We start from the raw sequence: 15,079 nt of genomic DNA on the forward strand, positions 1-15,079 counted from the left end.
GTCCTTGAGTTCTTTCTGTCGATGGAGTCAATGCGAGAAGTAGGACCCTTTCGGTAGCCTCTTAGTGAGGTGCAATGCCTTTGTCTTTGCTGCTTTTTAACAACTCTCACGCGTCAAGGGCTTATTTTCATTTCTCTTGCTTGACGAGCGAAGTGCACCATTAGTTATGGGTCACTTCCGTCGGTCTATCATTCGAAGTCTTCGCTGTCTGTGATGGGGTTGCAGGTCTGATCTTTTCTCTTCTTTCAGAAGCTAGGATTGGAAGGCCTTTCCTAATTTGTAGAAATTCCTCTATGTTTTCAAGTTATCCTTTGTATTGAGTGAAGTGACTACTCGCCTATGCTTTCTTTGTGGGTGCATCCCTTGCGAAATTCCCCTAGTCTCGGTCTTTTTCTCCTTTTAGTGTGTTCGTGTATTACTTGTACTGCTTTTCAGTGATGGCAATTAGAAAGGGTCTTTTCTTATGTTATTCTTTCTAGCTCTACCCGCGTGGAAGCCCCAGTAGCCTATCTGTAGCTTGAGGATTAAAATAAAAGTCGTTCTTGTCCGTTCTGTCTTTCTCTGAGAGCGAGGGTTGTAGGTGTAGAAGCAGTCTTGTAGCCTTTAGTCGGCTAAGAGCCATTTCGGTATTGTGCTAGTAAGGTAAGAGCAGCTGTCGATTCTGGTAGCAGAAAAAGTCTTGGATTGGTCCATTCGTTAAGCATTGGAATCGGGACATCTCTTTGCCCGCTATTCCTTCTCTTTCTGTCTATCCTCTATCATTTATCTTTTTTCTCTTAGCGAGTGAAGTTCCTCTCATAATTGATGGTTCGCTTCACGATCCTTTACTTTATTGTCTTTGTCTCTTGAATATTCGATTTCGAGTTAAGAGGTATCGGACCATCCCCTAGCCTTTATGTTGGGGCATTTGCTTTGACTTTGGTTAGAAAAACTGCTTTCCCTCCTTATTTCTTCTTTTCCGAATGAAGTGACTCACTCTTGTGTGTCAAGAAGGCTCTAAAACATTTGATTCTTGCTTTAGTTGTTGTACCAGAAAAAGAAGCAAGTGCTGACTTTTCTTTCTTCCCTGGATGAGCTGCCGTGGGTGTGGGAAGAGCCTTTTCAATTTACAATTTTCATTCTTGTTGTAAGGATTGGCAGTCTGGGAAGTGGCTTATGTGGTTGTGTTCCCATTCCCGATAGTTTCTTTAAGTCGTAGGCTTGATTTGATCTTTTGTAACTCATGAAGTGAATTTTCTTCTTGCCTTATTGCCTTGAGTTCTATTGTGGTATAAGTAAGGCATTGGGTAAGCAGCGGAGGTACGTGAAGAGGTGTCTGCGCAGTCCGGATCCTTTATTGTGGTAAGGGACATTGTCTCACCCGCTCTAATCTATCTGTCTCCTCCTTCCATAAAGGGGAAGTAAGCCCCAGGAGGGGAGAAATAAAAAAGAAAGAAAGGAATTCGCACTGAACCAACTTGCTACTTGCTGCAAGATAACTGGCAGAGAAGACCGTCTTCGCTCACCTAGATCGACATAGAAAGATTTAGCTATAATATAACTACTGCCTTCAAGCTTTAAACTGATAGACCGAGAAACCCACTTTTGATTTATAACCCCGTCTATTTGACTTCCTTATTGCCCACTTTATTACCAAAGTAAAGTCTCTTTCTTTCCTTTCCCTTTTATCTCACTTACTTAAGTAAGATAATGCTTTCAACTTTTTCCGCTGGCTTTCTTTCTAATGGGACAGTCCAGATAGCCTACTGCTCTCGTGTATAAAAAACTGCTTTCTAGTCTGATGTCCTGCAAAAGAAAAATCTCTTATTGGCTCGCTTGGATAAGAAGGCACTGGTGCATTCAATTAGGATTGGCCTGGTAAGATAGTCTATTAGGACTGCCTTAGGGGCTTACACCCTTAGACTTTCTTACGGTACAGTAAAATAGGGAAAGAAAGTGGGATCGTAAGGGATAGGTAGAAGCAAGAAAAACGACGAGAATAGATAACCCACCTTCCACTCAAACTGGAATTCAAACCCCGGAAAAAGGGGAAGGTTCTGCAACTGGTACTGGATAAGGTGAAAATCTTTCCACTGGCTGTCTTGACATCTCATCTCTAACTGTCTTGCTGGCCTGCCTCCTTATATAGGGGACTCCTAAAAGGTCAAAGCTTTCATTCCAGGAAAGAAACTGCCACTGGATTCAGAGAGAGAACTCCCAATGCCTTATAGGAAACTAGCACTGTATGTGAGGCATGAAACTCCAACTCGATCGAAGGCATAAGGAATTGCAGGATATGTAAGGTACACATATACTACTGTATAGGCTTCTCTTTATTCTGCGATTGAATAGGCAACAAAGACTACTTATCCATAGGCAACTAATAGTACTCCAACCCTGTAAATGGAAGGCAAAGCACTAGCAGGAAGGACTCCAACTCCATCTGGAATCGGATGAAACTATAAAGATGCTAATTCAAAATAGTCCAGTACAGATAAGAAAGCTGAAGCTAGCCACTAAGATGCTAACAGGCACAAGTAAGATGTAATAGATTCTCAATTCTTTGTTTGCTCACAGGAGAGATTGCCCTGTAACCTGCTATTCCTGCTGGATTGAAAGCTGATTTCGTAAGGTAAGAAAGAGTAATTTCCACTAAAACTCCAACTGGCAATGGAACTGCTGATATCCTGCCTTGCCCATTTGATCAAGACTTTCCTTCCTGCCTTAGGAAAGAAAGAGTTTAGGCCTGTTGACTCGGCTTGGAAAGAAGTCAAAACATCGACAACATAAATATGGATTCTGCAGTTGGGCTTTTTTAAGGACTCGAAATGGCTCGCAGAAACGAAAAGAGAAAGAAGCGACAAGAAGAGCTATCCTAGTGTCAACCAAGATCTATTCTATATAGCCGCCCTACCATAGAAAAAAATCCCCACCACTACCTTCACCAGCAGCAAAGGCAGAAGGTGAAAAGACTGGAACTGGTTTAGCAAAAAAGAGGGCAAAGATTGGCTCGCAAGGAAAGAGAAGGACTGGCTGGCTTACTCCTTTATTACTCGGAAAACTCCCCTTGCCTTTGCCTTCGCAGACACACATTGAGAGAGACAAGCAGAAAACGAACTCATCTGGAAATGGTTGAGCAACTCCCACTGGAGCTAGATCGAAACTAGCACTTCAATAAGCTGCTCTTAGCACGCCAACTATAAGGGTTTAGCTTTGTTCTCCAAAAACCATGGCAGGAGCTTAGCTTAGAATTGGAAACCCCTAGCCCTCCTCTGGATAGCAGAGAACCCCATCCAAGAGCACTCAAACCGACCGGAACTCACTAGCTCTTTCAAGAGGAAAAAAGCCTATTCAAAAGTCTTCCTCCCTCCCTATCCCTATACTATAGGAATATAGGAAAGAGTAAAGAGATCTATCCAGCCCACCAGGATAGCCCCACATACAGGGAAAGAAAAAAGGATATCTTTCTGTAGACCTATCCGGGAATCTCTTATCGTTAGCGTTAGCCCAGCCCAGAGAAAGAAAGAAATTTGACGAGGAAGAATAAGACTACCTTCCTCGCTAAAGCCCCAGCCCTAAGCTTTTAACCTAGCCTTAGCCTGCCCGATCCGACCTTGACCCATATGGTACTGAAACTAGATTCCAAGTAGAAGGTATGGAAGTAGATGTAGGGGATGCAAGAGAACTCCCGCTGGCAGGAAGAGACCTGGATGCCCTTATGACAAGACTAGCCCTCCCCAAAACAGAAAAAGAAAGGAGATCTTCTTCCTCAAAGAAAAGCTTTTCCGGAAACTCTCTCACAACCCTCCCCTACATTAAATCACTTACAGAAAGGTGAAAGAGACTTCTAGACAAGTTTGCTCACAGAATTGCCCACTCACTTGAGAACTTAATTTATAGTTTTCCTAATCTCCCTATCAAAGTCTTACGCGTCATTTCATCCCTAGAAATCCCATATACTGCTTGCTTTATGAAAGGCCCTATTCCGCTCTAGAAAAAACATATTCCGCCCTAGCCGCCTTTGACCTAGCGCCTTCTGCAAAAGGGGGAATTAAACTATCAACTACAGATACGAATGCTGGTACTTATACTGCTGGAGAAGACCTATAGATTGCTTTGGAAGGAAGACTTAAAAACTGCAGGGGATTAGCACGCCAAGGGAACTGGATGGAAAGTTGACAACTTAATTGCTTTTTTTAAAGGGACTGAAGGAAAGGTTACTCCTACAAAGGCTCCCACGGGATAGACGGAAAATATCAAATTCATAAGGTCTATCCCTATCCCGCCGCTCTTCTTGATCCTGATGGCTTTTCACTTTTTAGCGGATTGCTTTCTACTTTCTAACTGACTCGAAGGCATAATTCGAATTAAAAAGGATGGAAATTTGGCCTGCACCGACATCGATCGAAAGAAACTCCAACTCAAAGCTAGTAAGGGAGAAAGTAAAGGCTGTAAACTAGCACTTATATATATTTTAGGGGCTTACTTGCCTAAAATCACTACTTGCTTGCCCGGAAAAAAAGCATATGGTATAGAGAAAGAGAATAAAGAATATGATAGAGGTCCTGCAAACCCGGAGTCTTCCTTAAGAGAAAGAAATTTTAATTTTCTGCTTGCCGCCCTTGCATATACAAAAACAATTTAGCCTTGCACTACTCCAGCTGGATTGTACTACAGTGCTTGATTGACCTTTTCTGCTTTCAAACTTGCTAGCCATAGAGCCTTCCAATAGCTAATCTCTTAGCCTTGAGCTTGCTTATATTACATACAATAAAGGGTGAGTTTGTAGGATATGATATAGTTTTCTTCTTACCTAAGCATATACAGAAAGTTAGCCTTATACAATTAGATAGCTGTACCTATTAGCATATTTTCTCTTCCCTTTGCTGGGGTTGCTTAACTTAATAAGGCTAGTCTGTCTATCCTGAGTTTCCCGTTCATAATCTTTCCCAAGCTAGGGTACTGTGTAAGGTCGGGTAGTTAATTACTCAGGACCCTCCATTGATAATGCCTTCCATTTTTATAGTTCCATTGGCAGTGAAGAGGGATCTAGTTTTTGACATCTATTTCAATTTCTTCTGCCAGCTATGCTATTCCTGAGCCAGTTGCAGTGACTTTTACAGTGGGTTTCCTCGCAGCCATTGACACTTCTTCGTCTTTCCTTAATCGAGAGAGAGTTGCCTTTGCTTCGACCTGGAAGCCTGTCTCAGTAATTGGTAACACCTTATCATATTTCCAATTTCCTTGGATGCAGTTATAGCTGCTTTCGTTCTTTCTTTCATTCCTATCTTACTTAAGTGCTTCCATGGCGAGCGAATAAGATACTTTCTATATCGATAGAAAAAATAGGTATGATCCATAGGCTCTCATATGGCTTTAATAAGAAAAGTATAAGTCTTGTAATAGGGATTTTGAATAGGGGGAATACGCTAATATGCCTTCTCTCCGAGCAAGTTCCCTTGCATCCTTTAGGCGAGTAGGCTCATCTTAGGCAAAGGGATTTTAATAAAGCTGGTTATAGGTTGCTTTCGAGGAAAAGCAAGTCTTCTCCGGGTTTACGTATAACGTATAAAGGCTTATAAGGTCTAGAGTGCCTAAAGTCTTACATTATGAAATAGAAAAGATAGATTTCATAAGCGCTCCTGTAATAGTGCCAGTCTTTCTACGTGAATCTTGGTTCCTTGGTCACCTGTCGAATCTCGTGCTTAAGCAAAGAGACAATTTCCTTATTTAGTCTCAGGGACATCTCTTGGATAAAGACTAAGAGCAATTCCGTCTTTAAGGGAATTAGGTAATAAAGGACCCACGGAGCGTAGAAGGGAGGAGTTCATACCCGGTTAGGGGATTACTGGCCCAACTTCCCTTTTTGTCTATTTCGCATAGCCGGGCTCTTTTCTAATCCCTTTTCTCTCTCTCGCAATCGGACATGTTGCGGCGTAAACGGTGATAATTTTTGTAGCGCTTGAACGGGGTTCATTTGCAAAAGTTGGGGAAGGAGCTGCTAGTGTTTTCGACAACTCAGCTCTTTGACTTGCCACATCTATTATCTAGATCCAAGCCAAGAATAAGTGAGAGCAAGCTTAAGCACAGAAATCGAATAGGCTGTTCGGGAGCTAAGAGAGATTGGCAATAAGAATATAGAGGTGCCTTGTAATGCCCCCACGCCCGAGACCATCACCGGAGTCGAGCTTGAGGGGTTACCGAACATAATTTATCAAATTAAGAACTTCAAATCATTTGTTTCTACATTCACAGCTTTCTAGCTACCCGCGTCACAGTTACAAGAAAAATAATATCTCAAGTTACGAAACTCAAAATCAAGATCCGTAAATTTTCTTTGAATCTAGACTCATATATCTATTTACTAATTTTTTCTAGAATTTTTGGTTGGGCCAATTAGTACAGTTTATTAATTAAAGTCTCCCCTATTTTAGGGTTCGACTGCTCTGACCTCTGTGTATTACAAATCAGATATCTCTCTATACAGAATTTCAATGACTATGAGGTTTGTTTCTATTAAAACTAGACTCAATACGGAATCTGTAAATATAAATAACAGCTTCTAATTATTGTTTTAAAATTTATTATGAATTTTTAAAGTCAGAATAGGGGATCCAGAAATCACTCTGGCCCTGTTTCACAAAAGTTTAAATATCTCATAAAATATAATTTATATGCCTGTTTTGTTCAATCCACATGAAAATAGACTTATTAAGCTTCAATTTCATAACTTACTCATCATTTAGTTCCATTTATACTATTTTTACTGATTTTTCAAATTCATGTCATTGTTGCAGCAATATTCTGTTTTAAGGCAAGTTTCATCTTTCCATGAATTTTTATGAACTAGATAACCTATTAAACTTCCATGATATCAAACATGATCTAATTAGCCATCACCATGACTTATCAATATCAAACATTTTCTCAACCAAACAGGCCATATCATAAAATTATTTACACAAAATAGGTATATTGCTATACATGCCATACTTAAGTAGTTGTACAAGCCATTTACCAAGATAAAAGTCCTTTGGATAGTGTGATCGAACTTTCGACCGTCCCCATTCCCGAGCCATTTGTTCAAAACTACAAGAAATGAAAAGGAAGGAGTAAGCATAAATGCTTAGTAAGTTCATATGCAAATAACAAGTAACATAACAATACAATCATACCAAACAACCTTAACATGGTATCACCAAAACATTTATCACATTTCTAAATATCATTCATCATCTTACAATCTTATCGTTGTTGTATCTATTTCCAACCCGAGGGTTAAGAACATACCTGTCCAAAGTATCCATTTCACAACACTTACCCAAAACGTCACGTATATCTTAAGTGCTCTTCCATTAAACTAGAAATTTCACCCGTTGAACACATCGGAATATAACCCGGATACATGGATAATTTGCACATAAGTGCCACATATGTAATCAAGAAATCATGTAACCCGCCCCTAAGTGAACTCGAACTCAACTCAACGAGCTCAGGCGTTCGCATCCATAAATGAACTCGGACTCAACTTAACGAGTTCGGATGCCTAGTTACATCTCACGAACTCAGACTCAACTCAACGAGTTCGGATGCTCAACCATCCTAGTGACATGTCACTTGTATCCTAATCTATTCCTAAGGTTCAAACGAGATTTTTTCCCTCGATCTCACATTTGTCGTCTTCCATGGAATATCGGAACCGATACTCGGTAGCAATTCATATTTATCAAGTAGTAAACATAATTTGCATATTACTCAACATTAACCACAAAGCATAATATTTCACGATTAAAAATTAGCATATCATATAATTAACATCAATAACTTAAAAATAACAATTATGCTACATTATTTACACATGAACTTACCTTGGTACCAAAATATAAAGATTTTGCAATTTAGTCCACAATCTTTTCTTTTCCTCGATCGCGACTTGAATCTCGTTTCTCTTGATTTATAATACTAAATTAATCTTATTTAATACATACATTCATCAAAACAACATTTAATACGAACTTTGGAAAATTACACTTTTGCCCCTAGGCTCGGGAATTAAACTTTATTCCTTATTCTTATGTTTTATAACATGCTGATCACTTTTCCCTTCTATGGCAACATCAAATTCTCACTCTAACATATACTTGTGACTATTAGGTATTTTTGCCGATTAAGCCCTTTTACTCGTTTTCACTCAAAACCGAGTAGCACAAGTTGTCTAACATAATTTAAAACCCCATATTCTATCATAAAACATCAAAATACACAAATTTCACCTATGGGTATTTTTCCAAATATAAACCCTAGGTTGAATTATTGCTAGCATAAGCTTAATCGAGCTTCCGGGATTCCAAAAACGTAAAGAACATTAAAAACGGGGCTTGGAATCACTTACTATGGAGCTTGAAAGTTGAAGAAACCCTAGCTATGGAGAGAGGGAGAATTCGGCAGCAACTAAGGAGGATGATGACCAATTTTTTGTTATTTTTCCCATTTTATTTCATTTAATATCCAAATGACCAAAATGCCCCTCCTTACTAAACTTTCAAAAATTCCTTCCATGTCCTAATTTTGTCCATGAACTTAAAATTGGTCAAATTTCTATTTAAGACCTTCTAATTAATATTTCAATGCAATTTCATACTAAAAACTTCTAGAATGCAAATTTTGCAACTTATTCGATTTAGTCCCTACTTTCAATCTAAGCACTTTAGGCATAGAATTTCATCACGAAATTTTCACACAATCATGCAATCATATCATAATCATCAAAATAATTATAAAATAATTATTTCTATCTCGGATTTGTGGTCACAAAACCACTATTTCGATTAAGCCCTAATTCAGGATACTACAGCTCTCCCCGCCTTTTAAGGATTTTCGTCCTCGAAAATCTTACCGGTAAACAAGTGTGGGTATTGGTTTCTCATAGTTTCTTCAAGTTCCCATGCAGTCTCTTCTACCCCATGCTCTTGCCACAACACTTTCACAAGTGCAACACTTTTATTTCTTAGTTGTTTGACTTCTCGAGCTAAAATCTTAATCAGTTCTTCTTCATAATTCATATCCGGTCGTAGTTCAATTTTTTGTTGGTGAAATTATATGTGAAGGATCCGAACGATACCGACGTAACATAGATACATGAAACACATCATGAATCTTCTCTAATTCAGGTGGTAACGCTAGCCGATATGCTACCGGTCCAACTTTTTCAATTATTTCATACGGTCCAATAAAACGCGGACTTAACTTGCCCTTTCGTCCAAATCTAAGGACTTCCTTCCATGGAGACACTCTCAAAAATACCTTATCACCAGCTTGAAACTCAATGTCCTTTCGCTTTAGGTCTGCATAAGATTTCTGTCTATCTAAAGCAGCTTTCAAACAATCTCAAATTATCTTCACTTTGTCTTCAGTTTCTTTTATTAAATCAACTCCATAAATCTGATTTTCCTTGAGTTCAGTCCAATACAATGGCGTCCGAAATTTACGACCATATAATGCTTCATAAGGTGCCATCTTCAAACTTGTCTGATAACTATTATTATAAGAAAATTCTACCAATGGTAAATACATTTCCCAACTACCTTGAAATTCCAATACACAACATCTAAGCATGTCTTCAAGAATCTAAATTACTCTCTCTGATTGTCCATCAGTTTGTGGATGAAAGGCAGTGCTGAAATTTAACTTTGTACCTAATGCTTCTTGCAACTTTTGCCAAAACCGTGAGGTAAACCTCAGATCTCTATTCGAAATGATTGACAAAGGTATCCCATGAAGTCTAACAATCTCTTGAATATACAATTTAGCCAACTTATTAAGAGAATAATCTGTACGTACTGGAATAAAATGAGCCGATTTAGTTAGTCTGTCAACTATTGCCCAGATGGCATTTTTCTTCCCTGGAGTTAACGACAACCCTGATATAAAATCCATAGTAATCCGATCCCATTTCCATTCAGGAACCATAATAGGCTGGAGTAATCCCGAAGGTACTTGGTGTTCAGCTTTCACTTGTTGACAAACTAAGCACTTTGATACAAACAAGGAAATATCTCTTTTCATTCCACTCCACCAGTACATTTTCTTCATGTCATTATACATCTTCGTACTGCCTGGATGAACCGCTAAACAACCATTATGTGCTTCATGCAAAATCTTTTGAATCAACTCATCATTTTTCGGTACACAAATCCGATTTGTAAACATCAAACAACCATCAGAACCGATTCTGAAATCTGATCCAGTATCAGCTTCACACTGTTTTCTTTTAGCTAGCAAATCTTGATCATTTTTCTGAGCTTCAGAAATCTCTTGTAAAAACATCGGTCTTGCTCTTAACTCTACTAGAATCGAACCGTCATCTGAAATTTTCAACTGAGTGTTCATAACTCTCAAAGCAAACAACAACTTTCTGCTTAAAGCATCAGTAACCACATTCGCTTTTCCCGGATGATAATCAATAACAAGCTCATAATCTTTCAAAAACTCCAACCATCTACGCTATCTCAAATTCAAGTCTTTTTGTGACATCAAGTATTTAAGACTTTTGTGATCGGTATATACTCGGCACTTTTCACCATACAAATAATGTCGCCAAATCTTTAAAGCAAATACCACCGCAGCCAATTCCAAATAGTGAGTAGGATAATTCCTCTCATGAGGTTTTAACTATCTCGAAGCATAAGCCACCACTTTTCCTTGTTGCATGAGTACACACCCCAAACCATTTAGAGAAGCATCACTATACACCACAAATTCTTTACCTGATTCGGGTTGTATCAACACTGGTGCTTCAGTTAATAACTTTTTCAATTCTTCGAAACTTTGTTGACATTCTTCCGTCCATTCAAATTTAACATCCTTTCGGAGTAGTCTAGTCATAGGAGCAGCAATTATAGAAAATCCATTTACAAACCGCCGATAATACCCAGCTAGCCCCAAGAAACTTCTAACTTCGATTCGTTTTTCGGTGGTTTCAATAAAAATGGCTGAAATTTTACTAGGATCAACCCCATACCATCACCGAAACAATATGACCCAAAAATCCAACTTTCGGAGCCAAAATTCACTTTTACTAAACTTAGCATACAACTACTTATCTCTCAAAGTTTGCAAAACTATCCTCAAATGCTCAAAGATGCTCTGTCTCATCTTTTGAATAAATTAAAATATCATCTATAAACACCACAACAAATCTGTCCAAGTATGGCGAAATATGCGATTCATTAAATCCATAAACATAGCAGGAGCATTTGTCAACCCGAATGGCATAACTAAAAATTCATAATGATCGTACCTTGTTCTAAAAGCAGTTTTAGGCACATCTGACTCTTTTACTCACAGCTGATAATACCCAGATCTCAAGTCAATCTTTGAAAACCATGTCGCTCTTTTTAGCTGATCAAACAAATTATTAATTCTCGGCAATGGATACTTGTTTTTGATTGTCACCTTGTTTAACTGCCGATAATTAACACATAATCTCATAGAACCATCCTTCTTTTTCACAAATAACACGGGAGCACCCCATGTGACATCCCAAAATTGACCCTAGTCGGGATGTGGTTTCGGGACCACAAAACCGAGACACAAAATTAATTAATTATTATTTTCTATGTTTATTGTGCATGAATATACATATGTGAAAATTTAGTGCCTTAATTTCGTCATTTGTAGGTGAAATTTATTAGAAAGGACTTATGTGAGGAAATTGAGAAATGTGCTAGGCTAATGTTAAAGTGGCCTATTGATACATATTAGAAAATGCTTGGATTTGCATGTCAAATTGCCAAATTTCCTTATGGTGGCGGCCAAGATAGATTGAGGATGGGCAATGTATTTGTTTGCCTTAGATTTTATAATGAGAAATTGGGTAATGGGAGACAAGCTAAAATAAAGAAAGGAATTAAAAGAAAAGGGAATAAAATAAGAAAAGAAAAAGGGGAATGTTCATCCTTACCTTTGCCATTGCCGTGAGTGAGGGAGAGAAAGGGAGGAAAGAGAGTTCTCTCTTTGTTGAACTTGGCCGGCTAGAAGGAAGGAAGGAGGGGAGAACTTTGGTCACTTGAAGCCTTAAGGAGGTTAGTACATTGTGTTAACTTGTAAGATGTTTACTTGTTGTGAGTGAACGATCATGGTTCTTGTTTAGCCATGCAAAATGTTGAATAATGTTGGGGAATGGAACATTAGGATATGGAAAAGGGGGGAACTCTCGATTGTTTAAGATAGTTTAGATAGTATGTGATTTTTTGGGTATTGTGAGTTGAGATGTAAGTGTGTGTGTGTGTGTGCTTGGCCATAGGGGTTTGCTAGGAAATTCTATTGGTTGAATGATGGGTGGCGAATGAACTATGAGGGTTATGAGAAGAATGTGGGAAGCTAAGGTGCGAACCATAGTCTCGGTGATAGGAATGATGCGGTTGGTGTTTTGATGCTGTGGTGATGAGGCATGAAGTGTTCGGCCATGGTACTAAAGTGTTGTGCTTGTGTTAAAACTTAGAAATTATTTTGTTATGGCTAGTATAGATATGGATGACCGAACATGAGAGCATGATTGGATGAAAAGCTTGGTTTGTAGTTGTATGTGAATTTACATGATGTTACAAATAGATGTGAAAATATATGCTAGATTAGGAAAATTTGATTAAATGTTCATGAGATGAAATTAGGTGTTTAAAAGATGTTATAGTTGACATTGTATATATATACATACATTCGGCCATCTAATTGAGTATAAAGATGGTGTTAAATCTAATCGTGATGTTACCTTTAATTATGTGTATAATTAACTAAATGGGTAATTAGTGAGGACGGTTGCCGAATATACAAGCATACATATGCATGTGTAGTTAAATTATGAATGTTTAGCAAGATGGTTAAACTAGTTGATTTATTGATCAAGCTCAAGGAGTTAAAGAAGGAGAATCAAGCAAGGGAAAGGCGAAGGTCATCGAGTAGCCGACTTGAAATTATTTTACCCAACAAAAGGTAAGTCATTAAGCATATATTTGGTGTTGATGTAAATGACCATAATATATACGCAATTGTGTTTAAATGAGTTGATGTGTAAATGAAAATGTATGTGTATGGAATGATGCCATTGTTGAATGTATAAAGGCAGCAACATGCATAAGGTATTGGTCTCGGCACTAAGTGTGCGGGTATAAATGGACACGGTGACAAGATTGGCACTAAGTGTGCGGGTTTAAAAATTGTACAGCACTAAGTGTGCGAACTGAAAATATATAGCACTAAGTGTGCGAGCTGAAAATATATAGCACTAAGTGTGCGGATTCACTATATGCTCTTGCGTTACAATTGGCAATCGAGTGTGACATTATCGAGTTAATCCGGACAGCGGATCGGGTAAGTACCTTGAGCTCATGACGAATAGGCAATATGTTCATGCTCGGGGTTGAGCTTGGTAAGCTTTAAATCTATGTGATGATTGAAATTGTATGGTTGTGGTGGAAATGAGTTAGTGTGTGAAAATGCCTTAAATATCTTGTTGTGTGGAATATGAAATGCGGATGTATGACTTGGTATGAGATTGAACCGAAAGGTCCGAGGAATTATGGTATAGTTTTGATATGGATGAGTACCTAGCCTCGTTTATTGTTTCATGTTGTGGCAACTTTATAAATGGATGGTTGTTGAATGCTTATGACTTACTGAGTTATAAACTCACTCGGTGTTTTCTTGTCACCCATTTTAGGTCTCTTGGACTCGTATTTTTTGCGTGCTCGGAACCGTCGTTGAAGTCATCACACCGGCTGAAAACCTTTTGGTATTGTCTTCGTAGTTGAACTAGGAGAACATTTGGCATGTATAGGCTATTATGTTTTGTTGAATTGTGGGTTGTAAACTTTCAGCCATGTGAAAATGGCCTATGTGGTCGTCGAGTGGGATGCTAGAACCTATAGCCACGAGTCTTAGAAATTTTAATTTTGATAAGGTGGCCATAATTTGTGTCATGTATGATGGATGATTAGTAAGGCCAAAGAAAGATTCACGAAATTGGCATAGTCTACTGCAGTAACTGTTGCGGACAGCAGCAGTGAGATGAGATTGAAAAATCACTAAAAATAGCAGAAGTAGAATTAAATAGTGAATAAATTATGAAATTGAACCTTGATGAATCTATTTTTATATGGACAAAACGAAATGACCATATGAGTAGTATACTGAGAGATATTAAAGTTCTCGTGAGACAGGGCCAGAACGGTTTCTGGGTCCCCTGTCTCGACTTTGAAAATTTACCATAAATTATCCAGAAGGAATTAGAAGTCGTTCCTTATATGTGCAGATTTCCCTTTGAGTCTAGTTTCATTAGAACCAAACGGCATGAGCATTGAAGCTCTGTACGAGAAGATATTCAGGTCGTAATGCGCAAAGGTCAGTGTAGTCAACCCCTGTAACATGGGCGACTTTAACTAATAAACTGTACCAATTGGCCTGACCAAAAATTCTAGAAATAAATCCATGGATAGACATATGAGTCTAAATTCAGGGAAAATTTACGGAATCAGTTTCTAAGTTTTGAAACTCGAGATATGATTTTTAAGGCGACAGTGACTGTGACAGCCCTAAAACGACCCTAGTCGGAATGTGGTTTCGGGACCACAAAACCGAGGCATAAAAATAATTAATTGTTATATTTTATGCTTACTATGTGTGTGCATGAATATGTGGAAGTTTCATTCTCTAATTTTACCAAATGTATGAGAAATTATTAAATAGGGATCAAGGTGAAACATGGTAAAAAAATGATAGGCTAATTTGTAATGGCTTATTTGTGCATGTTGACACAAAGGTGGACTTGCATGTCAAAATTGCCCAAATTATTCTATAGTGGCCGGCCAAGATGGATGTGATGGGCAAAGGAAAACATGTTTCCAACATGTTGGGTTAGTGAGGCATGTTGGGAGCAATTAAATAATGTGTTAGCATTAAAGAAAAGGTTGACAAAAAAATGGATGGATGCCCCTTGTTGCCGTGAGTAGAGGAAAAGAAAGGAGAAAAATTTGTTCATCCATTCTCAATTCTTTGGCTGAAAATACTAAGGGAAAAAGGGAGGATTTTTGCTCCATTTTTGGTT

This window comes from Gossypium arboreum, chromosome 13 (assembly GCF_025698485.1).
Source record: "Gossypium arboreum isolate Shixiya-1 chromosome 13, ASM2569848v2, whole genome shotgun sequence".
Lineage (NCBI taxonomy): Eukaryota > Viridiplantae > Streptophyta > Magnoliopsida > Malvales > Malvaceae > Gossypium > Gossypium arboreum.